Below are 19,576 nucleotides of genomic sequence, written 5' to 3' on the forward strand. Positions count from 1 at the left end.
AGTTTTTTTTGGCAAAGGTAGTAATAAATAAGAAAATAAAAATGGCTAGTTGGTAAGGGTATAAAGATAGAAATAAATACTTCGTAGTGGTTTGGGGGGTCTGGGGAAGCTGTCAGGGTCCGTATATTCTCACATCTATTGCTCTCTCTGGAAGCTGCATGCAGTGGACCACACTATAATGCACTTATTGGAAGAAACAAATACTCCCTCTGCTGGTGATCTGTGGACTTTATCTGTGATCCTTCAAACAAGGAAAGAAGTGAGGGGTGAAAATGAATAAAGAAAAGTGTGAACACATTTCAGTGTCCTTAAGGCCCTCTTCACACGCACGTGAAAAAAACAAACCGTTTTTTCATGGACTTATTAAAGGGGTGGTTTGCTCCCCGTGTGCCGTGTTTATGGCACTACGTGTGTTCTCCGTGTGTTATACGTAATAACACAAGGAGAACAGAAAGTCCCGCCTTACCTGATTCTTCCTGAGCTGTCTGTGGTGTTGAATCACAGTGTCTGGCACAGGCCACGCCCCGCTGACGCTGCTTCCGGCCCCCAGTGAAGAAGATGCGTTGTTCAAATTCACTGGGGGTCGGATGCAGGGGACAGCCGCAGCAGAGACTTCAGGGCTGGTGAAGGTCAGTATGTGTTTTTTTTTATTTTTACAATGACACTTGTGCTTCTCCGGCGCGCGTCACGTGGGACCGCATCCACACTACATCCGTGTGGTACGGGTGCGGGCCGCGTGACACCCATGCTGCCGGAGAAAAACGGACATGCCGCCGTATGGAGCACACGGGCTCACGTCTGCTCCACACAGAGGCACGGGCCAATGGCTGAACACGTGCATGCACATAAACCCATTGATTTTAATGGGTATACGTGTGCCCATGACTCCGGTACATGCGGGAACGAACCTAGCCCTTTCCGGAGGCACGTGCGTTTGAAGGGGGCCTCAAGCTGTGTTTAGGGTTTTGAGAAATAATGAGTAAACCCGAACTGTAAAGTTCGGGGTTCGTGCCGGACAAACAGTGTCTAGTGCTCAGATCCAAACATGGAGTTTTCAAGGGAAGTCCTTGTCTGAGTTCATAGTTGGATGCAGTCAATCAACAAGTTTTTCAGCTGTGGCCACTTCCGCAGCAATCACAGCCATGCCGAGTATTGACATAGCCGTGATTGGCCAGCGCACCACATGACCCCGCCTGCATAAACAGTGGATCACAGGTGGCACCGCTATTTTGCTCTGACTAGCTTAGGTACAGTACGTTGTTTAAGAAAAGGACAGTGTTAGGTTCAGTGGGGTAACTCTTTAAAAATTCTCTGTGTGTCCACTCCGCACCAGGCTTTGTGGGGGAACTCTTATCCCCTTCATCACCCGGCTTATCAGTTTTTGCCTCCCTTTCATCTAAGAGCCATAACATTTTTTTTTCTGACAATATAACTGTATGAGGGCTTGTTTATTGCGGGACGAGTTGTACTTTTCAATTAACCTATTCATTTTACTATGTATTGTATTGGAAAATTGGGAAAAAAGATCCAAGTATGGTGAAATTGCAAAAAAACTGCAATTCCATGATTGTTTTTTTTTTTTTTGTTTTTTTATTACCATGTTCACTATATGGTAAAACTGACATACAATATGATTTTCCAGGTCAGTGTGAGTAGATAGATACCAAGCGTATAGTTTTCTTTAGATTTCAGTAGTGAAAATAATTTTAGAAGTTTGTAAAAAAAAATAATAAAAAAAATGTTGCATTTTACATCATTTTCTGGGACCCGTAATATTTTTATTTTACAGGATCTGGAGCTATGTAACTTTTTTTTTTACATCTTAAGCTGACGTTTTTACTGATTTATCATTTTGAGCAGATACAATGTTTTGATCTACGGTAATCTTATTGTACTTTATTGCAATGTTGCGGCGGCCACAAAAATCGTAATTCTGGCGTTTTTATTTTTTTCCACCATGCTGTTTACAGATTGGATTCATTTATTTTATATTTTCATAGATCAGACATTGCAGTGATACCAAATTCAGTATGTGCATTTTTTATTTTTTAAATTGTTTTAATTATTTTCAATGGTTCAAAAAGGAGGTGATTTGAACTTTTGCATTTTTTTAAATTTCTTTTCATAATTTTAAAAACTTTTTTCCACCCACTCTTTATTGTATTTACTAGTTCCCTTAGGAGACTTGAAGCTGCGATCATCAGATCGCTTGTGCTGTACAAAGCAGGCCATCATCATCGGTACTGCTCAGTACAGCAGAAATGATGCCTTACTATGAACATCTACAGCTGCACACTGAAATGCTAACAATGAATAATGGAACTTTGGTATTGCATTACTGCTATAGGAATATCTGAAAAAAGAAAGATATTTAGCATATGCATTGGCCAATGCATGTGAGCCCGGTGACCAACGGCAAGGTAATCTCTGTATAAAGGGAACCTAACCTGAAATGCCACAATCTGGGTTGAAAACCTCCGTGTCTGGGCAGCTAGACTAAAAACCTAACTTGAAATGCCACTGTCTGGGTTAAAACTTACATGTCTGGGCAGCTAGACTCCAGCTATAAAGGGGAGTGAACACAGCCTGGTCAAAGGGCTATACATTTTGTTTGTTTTATAGTTATGTGTTTTAAGCTAGCACCTGTTCACACCTGTTGGATGTGCGGGTTAGTCTTTTTATATATTTTTAGTGCATCTCTTTCTGATTGAGTACTCCGCCTTATAACCAGGCTGTGTTCACTCCCCTTTATAGCTGGAATCTAGCTGCCCAGACATGGAGGTTTTAACCCAAATAGTGGCATTTGAAGTTAGGTTTTTAGTCTAGCTGCCCAGACATGGAGGTTTTCAACCCAAATAGTGCCATTTCAGGTTAGGTTCCCAGTATACAGAGATTACCTTGCTGTTGGTTACCGGGCTCACATGCATTGGCCAATACATATCTCTCTTTTTTCAAACATTCCTATAGCAGTAATGCAATACTAGAGTTCCTGTATTCATTGCTAGCATTTCAGTGTACAGCTGTACATGTTTTGTAGTTACGTGTTTTCAGCTAGCACCTATTCACACCTGTTGGATGTGCGAGTCAGTCTTTTTGTATATTTACTATGAACATCATCTTGCAGCCAGCGTTCACAGGAAGATGGTCATCAGCTGACCACTGACTATCATGACAACCCATCAGCATCCCGAGATCATATCACAGGGCCGCTGATGTAAGTAGGGAATGGCACGATCCATGACGGTGCTTTTTAAATCCAGCTGTCAGAGACTGACAGCAGGACTTAACTGGTTAACAGCTGCAGGTGGATCCCCAATCCATCGGCAACTGTTAGAGGCACATGTCGCCTGATCACATCAGCCAACATGTGCAGGGAAAGATGTGGGCTTATTGTGCGAGCCCGCATCAAAACAAAGCACATGACCTATGATGTAAATAGGTTGTGAAGGGGTTAAAAAAGGGTCTGAGGGGAGAATTTTAATAAAAGGTCTGTGTTGCCACTCTGCACCAAGCTCTGTATGGGTACTCTTAAAAAACGGTCTGTTGGAGGAATTTTAATAAAGGGTACTATGGGGATACTCTTAAAAAAGGGTCTATGTGGCCACTCGGCATACAGGCATTATAATAATCTACTGGACATTCTCTCTTTATATCGGCCATGTAATACTCTTTGCTGCACAAACAAGAGCATGCCCATCTGAGCCACACAGGTCATTAGCAAACGTAACGGTCATGTTTTATAAAGTTATTTTTGGGGTCTGCAAGGGGAGTCAGGGAACAAGGTGCACCTTCATAGAATGCAGCCTAGGAGCTGCAGAAGGTGAGACTTTTAGTTTAATAGTGAAAAAACTGGTGACAGGTTCCCTTTAAATACCTACATCTGGTGCACGCACACGACAGGATGTTCTGTGTAATTTATTATTTCCAAGTGTGACACCCCTGGACTATCAGGTCGTCACAGGGTACTGCACAAACTGCCCTTCCGTGCAGTAGTCCAAGTCCCTCATGGTTCTGGGTCCCTATCTTATGGTGTTCCCTCCAACAGCAAATCAAATCCTAGATACACACTGCACCACACCTACCAGGCACACCAGTGGACGTCTTGAGTGGAATAGAGTCGCCCACCTGGGGGGTCAGGGAGGGGAGGTGAGTAGTGTAGTCAGTCTGTCTGTGAGTTAGAATTGGGAAGTAGCCCTCAAGCTGTGAGGAGCTCAGAGGAGGTTGGCAGTGGTGGCTCCCAAGAGAAGCTGTCTAGGTTGCAGACGGTGGTCTGGGCCTAGAGGAGTCGGACCCCCGGTCGCAGGGGGTTGCGGCTAGGTGCCTGTACCTGTAAAGGAGGACGGTCATCAGCCTGGCACTGTCACTGGTCCGGGACCAAAGGCACGGCGGGTTACACGGACCCTAGATCAGGGAGAAGCTTCAGGCAACCCGGCAATTCACCTGAAGAGAACGGAGCCTTTATGATCTGTTCCCACCCACTCCAGAATCAGGAGGAAACTAGCGCAACGAGGGGGATAGGGCCTTCCAACCAAGCGGTCCAGAAAATCCCAAGCGTGAGCCCTGAGAGCAGGCTCCCACACTTAGCCACAGTGGGGAGCGGGGCCCGGAAAATTTCAGACTACTGGGCCACCACGTTGAAGTTAAACTTAGTGCCAGGAGGCTGGTCACGGATCACCAGGCAACACCTTAGAGGACGGGACCCAGACGAGCTCCCCTCAAGCGGCAGCGATACCCCGAGATTTGGTTTACCCGGTTGTCAGCGTCTGCTTATTGATTGAGTGAGTACCTGTGTGACCCCTGCATCCCACGGCATCCCACCGAGTCCCGGGGCCTTCCCCTACCCGTGGAGGGCAACGACACCTTAGCTGCCCTACTCCATCACCCCGGGTACTCCAAACGGCAGCGGCGGTACTCCCAATTACCGTACACCACGGGTGGCTTCACAAACTATCTCTTCCCTGTAAATAACCCCCTTCTTCATTCGAGTGTGGTCCCTAGCCCCTGCGTCTGGAGACCCTCGAGCCACGAATAATCACCCCCGGATCCGAGTGGTTCGGACCACTGCAGGGGTGGCACACAAGTACCCCTGCACAAATGGTGAGGCCAGAATAAGTAGAGGTGGTTTTAGATTGGATTGCTGAGAGTGGCCCAAGTTGCTTTGCTTTGTCTTTCACCCGGTCCCCTGCTGAAAGCGCAGAGTTTGCACCTGTGGCCCATGGGCATCTGTCTTGCACCTCACCTACTAGCAAATCAGGTGAGCAGTCTGAGCCCCAAGTCATGCAGCAGTCACTTCTGCTTTTTGATGACTCATCTGGCTGGGCTTCTGTGGGCCATCCACCTGGCCCTGTTCCAGAAGTGGCAGAGATTGAGTGGTGCACTGATGCCCAACCACCTTTTCAGTTTATGATAAGGACGTAAGAGGGCTAGTCCACACAGCTGACCATTGCAGCACATCTCTGATGATGATGACGAATTACAGATGCCAACTGCTGTGGCTTTCTGCAGTGTACAGATCGACAAGGAGGGCAAGGGTGAGGAGTGGGTGGAAGCTAATGAGGGAGATTTTGAGGTCCTAGACCCCATATGGAGACAAGTCCATCCGAGTACATGCCTAGTTCGGAGGAAGAGGTGGCAGTCATGTTGCCCCAGGTGCCCAGTGGGTGGGATGCGTGTGCTGTGTTGCACTGCTTCGCGTACTCCACAAACATAGCCAGAGCTGATTATTCCATCATTAGCGTTACTATCCTACTTCTTTACCCCCTTGAAAAAAATGCTTCAGGTGATGATTGATGAAGTGGTGGCACAGGAGGGAGAGGAGGAGGAACAGGGAGCATTCTCACAATTATCAGGCCAGTCATCCACACATGGCTCTGAGGCTGGTTTCGCACTACTGACGGCGTTTCTGTGGCGCCCCTGACCTGGTCAGGCACCACTGAGTACTGCACCCATGCTGGGGACAGTACAATACAGGTAATCCAGAAGGCTGACCGGGGTGTGGAACACAGGCGCATAGTAATCAGCTCTCACACATGTACCCATGAGAGGACCCCTGGGGATCCCAGGAGGGGGAAAAGCCTTGACCTTCACTGGAATAGTGGAGGGGGCCAAAAGCCTCCATCTCCTCTCAAGGGGTGTGGTAAGAGAGTCTGGTTGCTAGGTGGCGTAGGCAAGAACAGGAGAGGAGGGGCAGTGAGTCAGTTAGAGCAGAACTCCATAGGGCTCAGTGAGGAGCAGACCTGTGGGGCTGTTGCTGTCTAACAGCGCCCGCGCAGTGGCTACTGACGGGGGAGAACGGTCAACTAGGAGGGCTACCCGAAATCCATCTTCAGCTAAAGAGAGAGCACGGAGTGGGAAGTAAGGAGACTGCTAGAGAGTACCAGGCCCAAACGGGCGGCAGATCCCGAAGCGGAGATAGATCCAGCTTTCTTTTGCTAAACCTGCCGGTGTGGGGCTCTCAAAGCCCACGCCACAACACCACAAAAGCCGCAGCCACGTAGCCACAGTTAGGGCCCATAGCTCACAGGAGGCAAGAAGCTGGAGTGATCTGGCCCAGGCAACAAGCACACGGCAAACGAAGGGGAGTGAGGCTTCAGCATCTTCCCTGGGTGACCCCCATAGGGACTCAAAGTCGGGGTCACCCCAAACCACCAAGGGCTAAGGAAGGCGAGTTAGTAGTCACCCTCACAAGTCAGCCTGAAGGACACCTGGTTCCCGCCTGGTTCATCCCAGCTACGCCCGGGTTACTCACCCTGCCACCTGAAGTGAGTAAAAACCCTGAAAGACATTCTGCCTGTGTGGAGTTATTCTGCGCCTTGTGGTACTACGCACCTACATCGGGCCCTGGGGCTTGCCTCACTCTCAGGAGGCTATTCCAACTAACTGCACATACCATCAGCCCCAGGCGACCCTCAACCTGCAGTGGCGGTCCCTACTGGCCGCAATACTGAGAGTGGCGTCACGACAAGAAGAAGATCTCCTACCTGTGACCAGATCCAGCTGCGTGGAGTCCCTGAAGGTAATGCACCGACACAACACCTGTGGGGCTTCACATCTGGCGTCACGAACAGGATAAGGACTAGACCTGTTCAGACAGGTGACCATGTGCCTGGGCGGTCCGCTTGGAAAATTGGAAGCGCCGCCATATTGCCACCATGAAAAGCGCGCTGAAAAACAACAGCAGCCCGCGCTGGGAGAAGTTACCGCCCACGAAGAGGTGTGGCTACCCAGAGATCCCCTGCAGAGTTCTGACCTTGCCAGCTATGAGAGTGGAAGCGTCCAGAGACGTCGGGACAGAAAGGGAGCCAGAAGCCTGCTGCTGGGAGAGGAGCTGCTGAAAGAGGCAGAGCGGAAACTGAACAGCTTGCTACTAGAGGCAACGGCGAGTCCACAGCTGGAGAGTCGTGCAGAAGAGGGCGCAGAAGAAATGGCGTCTGACCGCAGAAATCCAGAACCGGGCTCCGCTGCCTGGTGGTATCGGGAGCTGGCCCAGTTCTGCGACCGACTGGAGACCCGGGTCGTGGAGCAGATCCGAGAAGAACGTATGGAACTTCTGGAGATGGCTGCCGCGGTTCAGGCCTATGAGAGGGGAACCGCACGACGAGTGCCAGACCGGACGGCGACGACTGAGACCCCGATGCTGCCACCGATGGGTGAGTCCAGTATTACCCCTGCCGGCCCGGATGCCCCGACCCCTGCTGCCACGCCCGCGGTCCCTGAAGAGGCGCCCGGCGCGGCGACGCTGAGCCAGGCCGCAGCCACGCCAGGTGCGGCCCGCCAAGCCCAGGCCGCCGCAGCGATGCCCTGCTCGGCCCGCCAAGACCCGGCCGCCGCAGCGATGCCCTGCTCGGCCCGCCAAGCCCCGGCCGCCGCAGCGATGCCCTGCTCGGCCCGCCAAGCCTCGGCCGCCGCAGCGATGCCCTGCTCGGCCCACCAAGACCCGGTCCCTGCAGCGACGCCCAGCCCAGCCTGCACAGATCCCATCACAGCTGCGACGCCGATCCAGGCCGCCGCCATACAGGGCGCGGCCCGCCAAGACCAGGCCGCCGCCAAACAGGGCGCGGCCCGCCAAGACCAGGCCGCCGCCCTGCCGGGCGCGGCCCGCCAAGACCAGGCCGCCGCCATACAGGGCGCGGCCCGCAAAGAGATTGCATCACCATTTACCCCGGCCTGCAAGGCCAGAGCAGACACCGCTCCCCAGTCCAAAGAGGTCCCTGCTAGGAAGTCCCTGATAGGAGAGGACCCCGAATACTGGAAGCTGAAGGCTGACCTAGAGGCCCAGTTCCCACAAGAGATGGTGGATCGGTATCTGCTCCCTCCGCACACCCCCAAGAGGATTCCGGCAACCCCTGCAGCAACCACGCCAAAGAGTCCCCCGCCTGGGCCTGCTGAAGAAAGCCCATCCCCAGCACTGCCACCAAAGGAGTGCCAAGAAGAACTAAGGGGGAGAGGAGGCCAGGAAGCTGAGGAGCTGACTCCGGAGCCACCGGCAGTGGAGCAATACTCAGAGCCGGAGATGTTACCCTATTCCCGTTGGGATGAGGAGGACTTGACACCGTCTGCTGATGAAGACCAGCCCAGAAACCTCACCTGGGGCCCTGCAGGCATTGAGGTAACAGCCCAGCAGAACCCAGCCCGCAAGACCAGGCGTCGCAACAGAACAACGCTGTCCCCTGCACCACAGTCTCCAGAGCAGAGAGAAGTCACAGCCAGAGACCTACAGGAGAAAAGGTTCCTGAGAAGAGCCAAAGCCCAGGTTAGAGGACCCCTTTGCAGAGGAGTAGTGGAGGATTTCAATTTGAGAAGTGGATATGGATTCATTGTAGCACCTGGTGTGAAGGAAGGGATATTTGTCAACCGAAGAGATGTGAGCGCTCATCTGCCTAGAGGACACCCTGGCAGAAACCTAAAGATGGGGGATTCAGTACAGTTTACCATGCATCAAGGCGAAAGAGGACTGTACGCGCTTGACGTAGCACTATGTACCAGCAAACCTTACAGCCACCCCATGCTACAGGAAAGAGAAACAGATGCAGCAAAGGAAACAGATGAAGATCAAGAAAGAAAAGACAAGGAACCTACAGATGAGACTACCTCAGACAACGACAAAGAGCAAGAAAGCAGCAGGTGCCGCAGCCCAACAGGCCCAAGCCCTGGTATGGAGGAGTAGAGAAAAGTAAAGTAAGAAGAGAAGTTACTGTTTTGACCAGTTTGAAAAGTTTGTTTTGCAACGTTTACGTTTAAGCATGTGCCCACAAAAACTATTGTGAGAAAACCATAAACCTTAAGGCTATGAACTGGCTATAGCCACAAACTCTCGCAGTGTAAATAGTTACACCAGAGGGCACCACCGCCACCAGAGTCAGCCTGTTTAGGGGCTTGGCTCGTCTGCAACCAGGAGGAGCCCGTCCGTATATAGGGCCTTGGCTCACCTGCGACCAGAGAGCATGCCTGTTTATGGGGCCTGGCTCTCCACCACAAAGAGGGTACCTGGTCAGCACCAACTGTGGAGGCCGCCTCTGCATCCTGCCAGAAGAGGCTGAGGGCGCGGATCCACCAGGCCAGGTATACCCTGAAACCGCCAGCCCATGTAAGCCGCCTCTACATCCTGCCAGAAGTGGCTGAAGCCGCGGCCAACGTGAGAGGGTTTTGGGTGGGTTAACGGACTTGTGGGTGGAGGGTGGTGATGTATGGTACCTGGTGCTTTTAAAAATGTTTTACATGTTTTAATGTTTTATGCATTTTTAAAATGTTGTCTTGCAGCCCGAGGACGTGCTGGTGATAACTAAGGGGGAATGTGGCGCCCCTGACCTGGTCAGGCACCACTGAGTACTGCACCCATGCTGGGGACAGTACAATACAGGTAATCCAGAAGGCTGACCGGGGTGTGGAACACAGGCGCATAGTAATCAGCTCTCACACATGTACCCATGAGAGGACCCCTGGGGATCCCAGGAGGAGGAAAAGCCTTGACCTTCACTGGAATAGTGGAGGGGGCCAAAAGCCTCCATCTCCTCTCAAGGGGTGTGGTAAGAGAGTCTGGTTGCTAGGTGGCGTAGGCAAGAACAGGAGAGGAGGGGCAGTGAGTCAGTTAGAGCAGAACTCCATAGGGCTCAGTGAGGAGCAGACCTGTGGGGCTGTTGCTGTCTAACAGCGCCCGCGCAGTGGCTACTGACGGGGGAGAACGGTCAACTAGGAGGGCTACCCGAAATCCATCTTCAGCTAAAGAGAGAGCACGGAGTGGGAAGTAAGGAGACTGCTAGAGAGTACCAGGCCCAAACGGGCGGCAGATCCCGAAGCGGAGATAGATCCAGCTTTCTTTTGCTAAACCTGCCGGTGTGGGGCTCTCAAAGCCCACGCCACAACACCACAAAAGCCGCAGCCACGTAGCCACAGTTAGGGCCCATAGCTCACAGGAGGCAAGAAGCTGGAGTGATCTGGCCCAGGCAACAAGCACACGGCAAACGAAGGGGAGTGAGGCTTCAGCATCTTCCCTGGGTGACCCCCATAGGGACTCAAAGTCGGGGTCACCCCAAACCACCAAGGGCTAAGGAAGGCGAGTTAGTAGTCACCCTCACAAGTCAGCCTGAAGGACACCTGGTTCCCGCCTGGTTCATCCCAGCTACGCCCGGGTTACTCACCCTGCCACCTGAAGTGAGTAAAAACCCTGAAAGACATTCTGCCTGTGTGGAGTTATTCTGCGCCTTGTGGTACTACGCACCTACATCGGGCCCTGGGGCTTGCCTCACTCTCAGGAGGCTATTCCAACTAACTGCACATACCATCAGCCCCAGGCGACCCTCAACCTGCAGTGGCGGTCCCTACTGGCCGCAATACTGAGAGTGGCGTCACGACAAGAAGAAGATCTCCTACCTGTGACCAGATCCAGCTGCGTGGAGTCCCTGAAGGTAATGCACCGACACAACACCTGTGGGGCTTCACATTTCCACCTGACAACGGGGGCTCAATGGAAGCACAAGGCAAAGGAGTAGGAATAAGTTGCCAACGCAGCTGCGGCACTGGCACCACCTAGGAAGGGAGAGTTAGCCTGGCTGAAATGTGGAAAAATGTCTTTAGCATGCCATAACATCCAACAATGCCATTTGATATAGCCCATATTAGCAGGAGGTAGCAATTCAACAACATGGAAAAGTACAGTATGTGTCCACACATCTCCATATATTGAGTGATGGGTCTGCCTTATTTAACTTCTGGGTCTCCAAATTGGACACATGGTGTAAGCTTGCACTTTACACCTTGGAGGTGCTGGCTGCCCTGCAGCAAGTGTACTGTCGGAATGTTTGTTTAGCATGGCAGGGGGTGTGATCACAGAGAGACACATCCATCCACCTGTCCACAGCCAATGTGGGCAAGCTCACATTCACTAAAATGAACAAGGCGTGGATCCCACAGGATCTTTGGCTGACTAGAGAAGTGTACCAGCCGTACCCAGACATTGTTATACTACTTGACCGCAATTGTTAGTTCGATTTGCTTTTCACAATGTTTTGGGGCCTCCACAAATTTAAAAAAAAAAAAAACAACAAATAAAGCAAAAACAAAAAAACAACAACAACAACTCCTCTTCTTCCACCTACATTGTAACCTTCATCTCCTCCTCCTCAACCTCCTCCTCCACTTGGACCTCTGTCTTCTGGTTCAAGATTTATTTATTTTTTATGCTATGATTATTTAAGAGGTTCTGTGTGCTCTGTGGGGAAAAAACGTAAACAGGCTCTTTGGCTGCACTTTTAAAATGTTGGCTCTGTGGGGAACTCTGAAAACAAGCATTGTGGGGGTACTCTTCAAATGTTGGCTCTGAGGGGGAACTCTGACAACAGGTGTGTCGCGGGTGGAGGAGGGGACGCCGCGCTCTCCCACTGCTCGGGTCCGGCTGCCGTGGCTGCCGCGGCCTGCCGCTGCTCGGTGGCTCGAGCGATGGGCCGGATCCCGGGGACTCTAGCGGCGCTCCTCGCCCGTGAGTGAAAGGGGGGATTGGGTGTGGGGATTGTTGATTGTCCGTGACGCCACCCACGGTTGTGGTGATTGGGTGTACACCACCGCTGCTCTGGCTGGGGGATCCCGGGAGTGATGGTACGGAGCAGCCAGTTGTTGTGTTGCCCCTCCGTGGGTAGGGGTTGGTGATCCCGGGGCCCAGTGATGGAGTTGGGGATGGTGGACAGGCGGGCTATGGGGCCTGTGGAGGTGCAGGGGCGCAGGGGCAGCGCTGTGCCGCACGGCACGGAGGTACTCACTCAGTAAACACGACACAGTTCTCGGTAAACAAACGGCTGGTTGGACGGGTCCCTCAGACGGTTACATTGCCGATGTCCCCTACAGTTGACGGTGACGATCTCTTCCCTGCACCTATGTGTTGTTGTTTGGTTGCGATGGTTTCCCACCGGTAACCCGCTCCCCGACTTGGATATGAGCCGGAGGAGCTCCACTCTTGCCCGCAGGTGCTGGCCCTGGGAAACTGGTGCCTTGGCGGTGGCGGTGTCTCTCCTCTACGGTTGGACTGTTGCCTTCAAACGGGACTTGGTTGTTGGGAGACAGTCGTCCCCTTCACTGACGGATTTGGCAAATTATGGCGACTCCTAGCCTTACCGGGATCCGAAAGGCCCCTGCCCTGGTGCTGACTAATCTTCGTATACCGCTCCGGTACCGCCGGGTCACCACCCGTCCACGGTCCTTTCGGCAACCTCCAATCAGTCTCGCCTGCAGACGGTCACCGCCGTCTGCCAACCTTGCTGTCTCAATCCGGGGCACACACCCGGACCAACTTCAGGCTTCTTGCTGTCACTTTCTCTGTTGCTCTTACTTTGGCTCCTCTACCACTTCACTTCACTTCCTTTCACTTTCAACTCTAACACTCATCTGCCTAGTTTTCCCGCCTCCAGAGCTGTGAACTCCTCGGTGGGTGGAGCCAACCACCTGGCCCACCCCCTGGTGTGGACACCAGCTCCTGGAGGAAGGCAACAAGGATTTTAGTTTTGACCTAGTGTGTACCTGCAGGGAATGTGGGGTGCGTGTGGTGTTGTGACCTGTGACCCCTGGCTTGCCCAGGGCGTCACAGGTGTTGTGGGTGCACTCTTGAAATTTTGGTTCTTTGAGGAACTCTGAAAACAAGCTCTGTGGCAGCACTTTTACAATTTTGACTCTTTAGGAAACCTATGACAAGAGACTATGAGGGGGCTTTCTTAAAATGTTTATTTTATTAATATACTCTATTTAGCCATGATTACTATGGTGCTATCCACATTTGTTTGCAGGGAATTGTCCTGCTCTTACCCCATATTGTTTCCTTTTGCAGCCCCCTGGCCATTACTACAACCATTTTACAACCCAAAAGTTCAGGTCTGCAGTGACGTCTATGGATTTCCGGGTCCGCAGTCAAATTTGGGTTAAGTTCTGGTACCGAACCGAACTTTTAACTACCATTCAGCCAAACTCGGCGAACCTGAACATCAACTGGTCCGCTCATCCCTATATTTCATTTTTCTCTGATTTCTACTCCATCCTCTGGTCCCTGATGAGAGCTAGGATAATATCACACAATACTGTCACAAAAGAATCTGTCATACTGTCTAAGACATATAAAGTATGGAGCATAGCTGTTATTTGTAGCTCATTGCTTCCCTTCACTGATATGAAAAATAACTGAGCCATTTATTCCAAATTGAATGCAGCTCTTTGAATCTTGTAAGTCCTCTGCACTGAGAAATATGGAAGCCATAGCTGTATGAAGTAGGGCTTAGGGAACAGCAAGAAACAGCTGTTTGTGTGGCGCCCCTGACCTGGTCAGGCACCACTGAGTACTGCACCCATGCTGGGGACAGTACAATACAGGTAACCCAGAAGGCTGACCGAGGTGTGACTACACAGGCGCATAGTGATCAGGTCTCACACATGTACCTTTGAGAGGACCCCTGGGGATCCCAGGAGGGGGCAAAGCCTTCACCTCCACTTGAGGAGTGGAGGGGGCGAAGCCTCCATCTCCACTCAAGGGGTGTGGTAGAGAGCCTGGTTGCTAGGTGACGTAGGCAGGCACAAGGGGAAAAGAAAAGGAGGAGTGAACAGTCTGAAGCAGAGTGTGGAGGAGTGAGGAGCATGGAAGTGGAGCTCAGACAGGAGCAGGAGTGCAGGTCCCACGAGTGAGCCAGTTTAGTGTGCAGCTCAGGAAGAGCAGAAGCAGACCCTGGAGCTGTTACAGTCTAACAGCGTCCGCGCAGTGACTACCGACGGGGGAGAACGGTCACCTGGTAGTGCTGCCCGAACACCACACACAGCTGGAGAGAGAGCAGTGTAGTGGAAAGTAAGGAGACTGTCAGGGAGTACCAGGCCCAAACGGGCGGCAGATCCCGATGCGGGGATAGATCCACCTTTCCTTGCTAAACCTGCCGGTGTGGGGCCCTTAAAGCCCACGCCACAACACCACAAAAGCCGCAGCCACGTAGCCACAGTTAGGGCCCATAGTTCACAGGAGGCAAGCAGCTGGAGTGATCTGGTCCAGGCGACAAGCAAACGGCAAACAAACGAGGGGAGCAGCTACTTCCCTGGGTGACCCCCATAGGGACTAAAAGTCGGGGTTACCACAAACCACAGAAGGGCTAAGGAAGGCGAGTCGGTAGCCACCCTCATCAGTCAGCCTGAAGGACACCTGGTTCCAGCCTGGTTCATCCGAGCTACGCCCGGGTTACTCACCCTGCCATCAACTGTGAGTAAAACCCCTGAAAGACATCCTGCTTGTGTGGAGTTATTCTGCGCCTTGTGGTTCTACACATCTACACAGGGCCCTGGGGCTTGCCTCACTCTCAGGAGGCTATTACAACTGACTGCACCCACCATCAGCCCCAGGCCTCCCTTAATCTGCAGTGGCGGTCCCCACTGACCGCAATACTGAGAGTGGCGTCACGACAATCCTAAAAGAAGATCTCCTACCTGTGACAAGATCCAGCTGAGTGGAGTCCCTGAAGGTAATGCACCGACACAACACCTGTGGGGCTTCACATCTGGCGTCACGAACAGGATAAGGACTAGACCTGTTCAGACAGGTGACCATGTGCCTGGGCGGTCCGCTTGAAAAATTGGAAGCGCCGCCATATTGCCACCATGAAAAGCGCGCTGAAAAACAACAGCAGCCCGCGCTGGGAGAAGTTACCGCCCACGAAGAGGTGTGGCTACCCAGAGATCCCCTGAAGAGTTCTGAGCTTGCCAGCTATGAGAGTGGAAGCGTCGAGAAACGGCGGAACAGAAAGGGAGCCACAAGCCTGCTGCTGGGAGAGGAGCTGCTGAAAGAGGCAGAGCAGAAACTGGACAGCTTGTTACAGGAGGCAGCGAAGAGTCCACTGCTGGGAGATCGTGCAGAAGACGGCGCAGAAGAAATGGCGTCTGACCGCAGGAACCCAGAACCAGGCTCCGCTGCCTGGTGGTATCGGGAGCTGGCCCAGTTCTGTGACCGACTGGAGACCCGGGTCATGGAGCAGATCAGGGAAGAACGCACGGAGCTCCTGAAGATGGCTGCGGCGGTACGGACCTACGAGGGGGGAGCCGCGCGACGCCTGCCAGACCGAGCGGCGACGACGCAGACCCCGATGCTGCTACCGGTGGGTGAGTCCAGAGATGCCCCGGCCAGCGCAAGTGCCCCGACCCCTGCTGCCACGCCCGCGGTCCCAGAAGAGGCGCCCGGCGCGGCGACGCTGGACCAGGCCGCAGCCACGCTTGAAGCGGCCCGCCAAATCCAGGCTGCTGCAGCCATGCCCCGCCTGTCCCGCAGGGCTCCGACCACCACGGCAGTGCTCATCCGTGCTGCAGGTGTGACGCTGACCCAGGCTGCCACCCTGCTGAACCCGGTCCGCCAAGACCCCAACGCAGCAGCGACGCTAGTCCGCGCCGCAAGTGATATGCTGAACCAGGCCGCAGCCCCGCCGGGTGCGGCCCGCCAAGCTCCGATCGATGCAGCGACGTCCAGCCCAGCCTGCACAGAGCCCCCTGCAACAGCGACACTGATCCAGGCCGCCGCCATGCCAGGCGCGGCCCGCCAAGACCAGGCCGCCGCCATGCCGGGCGCGGCCCGCCAAGACCAGGCCGCCGCCATGCCAGGCGCGGCCCGCCAAGACCAGGCCGCCGCCATGCCAGGCGCGGCCCGCCAAGACCAGGCCGCCGCCATGCCAGGCGCGGCCCGCCAAGACCAGGCCGCCGCCATGCCAGGCGCGGCCCGCCAAGACCAGGCCGCCGCCATGCCAGGCGCGGCCCGCCAAGACCAGGCCGCCGCCATACAGGGCGCGGCCCGCCAAGAAGAGAAGACTACCTTATCATTTTCCCCGGCCTGCAAGGCCAGAGCAGACACCGCTCCCCGGTCCACAGAGGTCCCTGATAGGCAGCCCACGGTGGGTGAAGACCCTGCATATTGGCAGATGAAGGCTGACCTGGAGGCCAAATTTCCACAATGGTTGGTGAGCCAATACATACCCCCTCCGCATACCCCAAAGAGTCTCCTGCTAACTCCTGCAGCAGCTACACCAAGGAGTCCACCGCCCAGACCAGCTGAAGAAAGCCCATCCCCAGCACTGCCACCAAAGGAGTGCCAAGAAGAACTAAGGGGGAGAGGAGGCCAGGAAGCTGAGGAGCTGACTCCGGAGCCACCGGCAGTGGAGCAATACTCAGAGCCGGAGATGTTACCCTATTCCCGTTGGGATGAGGAGGACTTGACACCGTCTGCTGATGAAGACCAGCCCAGAAACCTCACCTGGGGCCCTGCAGGCATTGAAGTACCAGCCCGGCAAAACCCAGCCCGCAAGACAAGGCGTCGCAATAGAACAACGCTGTCCCCTGCACCACAGTCTCCAGAGCAGAGAGAAGTCACAGCCAGAGACCTACAGGAGAAAAGGTTACTGAGAAGGTCCAAAGCCCAGGTTAGAGGACCCCTTTGCAGAGGAGTTGTGGAGGACTTTAACTTGAAAAGCGGATATGGCTTTATTGTAGCCCCTGGTATCAAAGAAGGGATATTTGTCAACAGAAGAGATGTGAGCGCTAATCTGCCTAGAGGACACCCTGGCAGAAACCTAAAGATGGGGGATTCAGTACAATTCACTATGCATGAAGGCGAAAGAGGACTGTACGCGCTTGACGTAGCACTATGCACCAGCAAACCTTACAGCCACCCCATGCTACAAGAAAGAAAAGACAGAGATAAAGACACAGATGAAGATCAAGAGAGAAAAGACAAGGAACCTACAGATGAAACTACCTCAGACGACGACAAAGAGCAAGGAAGCAACAGGTGCCGCAGCCCAACAGGCCAAAGCCCTGGTGAAATGGAGGAGTAAAGTAAAGTAAGAAGAGAAGTTAAAGTTTTGACCAGTTTGTTTTGCAACGTTCCCAAGTTTAAGCATGTGCCCACAAAAACTATTGTGAGAAAACCATAAACCTTAAGGCTATGAACTGGCTATAGCCACAAACTCTCGCAGTGTAAATAGTTACACCAAAAGGGCACCACCACCACCAGAGCCAGCCTGTTTAGGGGCTTGGCTCACCTGCAACCAGGGAGCACGTCCGTTTATGGGGCCTTGGCTCACCTGCAACCAGAGAGCATGCCTGTTTATGGGGCCTGGCTCTCCACCACAAAGAGGGTACCTGGTCAGCACCAACTGTGAAGGCCGCCTCTGGATCCTGCCAGAAGTGGCTGAAGACGCGGCTTCACCAGGCCAGGTATGCCCTGAAGACCACCAGCCCATGAAAGCCGCCTCTACATCCTGCCAGAAGTGGCTGAAGGCGCGGCCAACGTGAGAGGGTTTTGGGTGGGTTAACGGACTTGTGGGTGGAGGGTGGTGATGTATGGTACCTGGTGGTTTTAAAAGTTTTACCATGTTTTAATGTTTTATGCATTTTAAAATGTTGTCTTGCAGCCCGAGGACGTGCTGGTGATAACTAAGGGGGAATGTGGCGCCCCTGACCTGGTCAGGCACCACTGAGTACTGCACCCATGCTGGGGACAGTACAATACAGGTAACCCAGAAGGCTGACCGAGGTGTGACTACACAGGCGCATAGTGATCAGGTCTCACACATGTACCTTTGAGAGGACCCCTGGGGATCCCAGGAGGGGGCAAAGCCTTCACCTCCACTTGAGGAGTGGAGGGGGCGAAGCCTCCATCTCCACTCAAGGGGTGTGGTAGAGAGCCTGGTTGCTAGGTGACGTAGGCAGGCACAAGGGGAAAAGAAAAGGAGGAGTGAACAGTCTGAAGCAGAGTGTGGAGGAGTGAGGAGCATGGAAGTGGAGCTCAGACAGGAGCAGGAGTGCAGGTCCCACGAGTGAGCCAGTTTAGTGTGCAGCTCAGGAAGAGCAGAAGCAGACCCTGGAGCTGTTACAGTCTAACAGCGTCCGCGCAGTGACTACCGACGGGGGAGAACGGTCACCTGGTAGTGCTGCCCGAACACCACACACAGCTGGAGAGAGAGCAGTGTAGTGGAAAGTAAGGAGACTGTCAGGGAGTACCAGGCCCAAACGGGCGGCAGATCCCGATGCGGGGATAGATCCACCTTTCCTTGCTAAACCTGCCGGTGTGGGGCCCTTAAAGCCCACGCCACAACACCACAAAAGCCGCAGCCACGTAGCCACAGTTAGGGCCCATAGTTCACAGGAGGCAAGCAGCTGGAGTGATCTGGTCCAGGCGACAAGCAAACGGCAAACAAACGAGGGGAGCAGCTACTTCCCTGGGTGACCCCCATAGGGACTAAAAGTCGGGGTTACCACAAACCACAGAAGGGCTAAGGAAGGCGAGTCGGTAGCCACCCTCATCAGTCAGCCTGAAGGACACCTGGTTCCAGCCTGGTTCATCCGAGCTACGCCCGGGTTACTCACCCTGCCATCAACTGTGAGTAAAACCCCTGAAAGACATCCTGCTTGTGTGGAGTTATTCTGCGCCTTGTGGTTCTACACATCTACACAGGGCCCTGGGGCTTGCCTCACTCTCAGGAGGCTATTACAACTGACTGCACCCACCATCAGCCCCAGGCCTCCCTTAATCTGCAGTGGCGGTCCCCACTGACCGCAATACTGAGAGTGGCGTCACGACAATCCTAAAAGAAGATCTCCTACCTGTGACAAGATCCAGCTGAGTGGAGTCCCTGAAGGTAATGCACCGACACAACACTGGAGGGGCTTCACATCTGCACATTAAATAAATGGCACAATCATTTTAGGTTTCTGGGCTATAGAATAGTATAAAGCAGCCGTTCTGGATTCATAGTTGGCCTCCAGGGTGAAAAGGAATGAATAGCTTGGCATCGCTATGTGTGACGTAAACCACTTGTTTCTGGGTTTAGTAATATACAGTCAACAGTGTCAGACAGGGGTGCCAAGGGTCCACCGGAAACAGACTCTAAAGGTCGCTTTACACGCTGCAATATAGTTACCGATATCGCTAGCGTGCGTTCTCGCCCCCATCGGTTGTGTGTCACGCTACTTACCTGCCTAGCGACGTCGCTGTGACCGGCGAACCGCCTCCTTTCTAAGGGGGCGGTTTGTTCGGCGTCACAGCGACGTCACTAAGCGGCCGCCCAATAGAAGCGGAGGGGTG

Source organism: Anomaloglossus baeobatrachus, chromosome 1 (assembly GCF_048569485.1).
Source record: "Anomaloglossus baeobatrachus isolate aAnoBae1 chromosome 1, aAnoBae1.hap1, whole genome shotgun sequence".
Taxonomy (NCBI): domain Eukaryota; kingdom Metazoa; phylum Chordata; class Amphibia; order Anura; family Aromobatidae; genus Anomaloglossus; species Anomaloglossus baeobatrachus.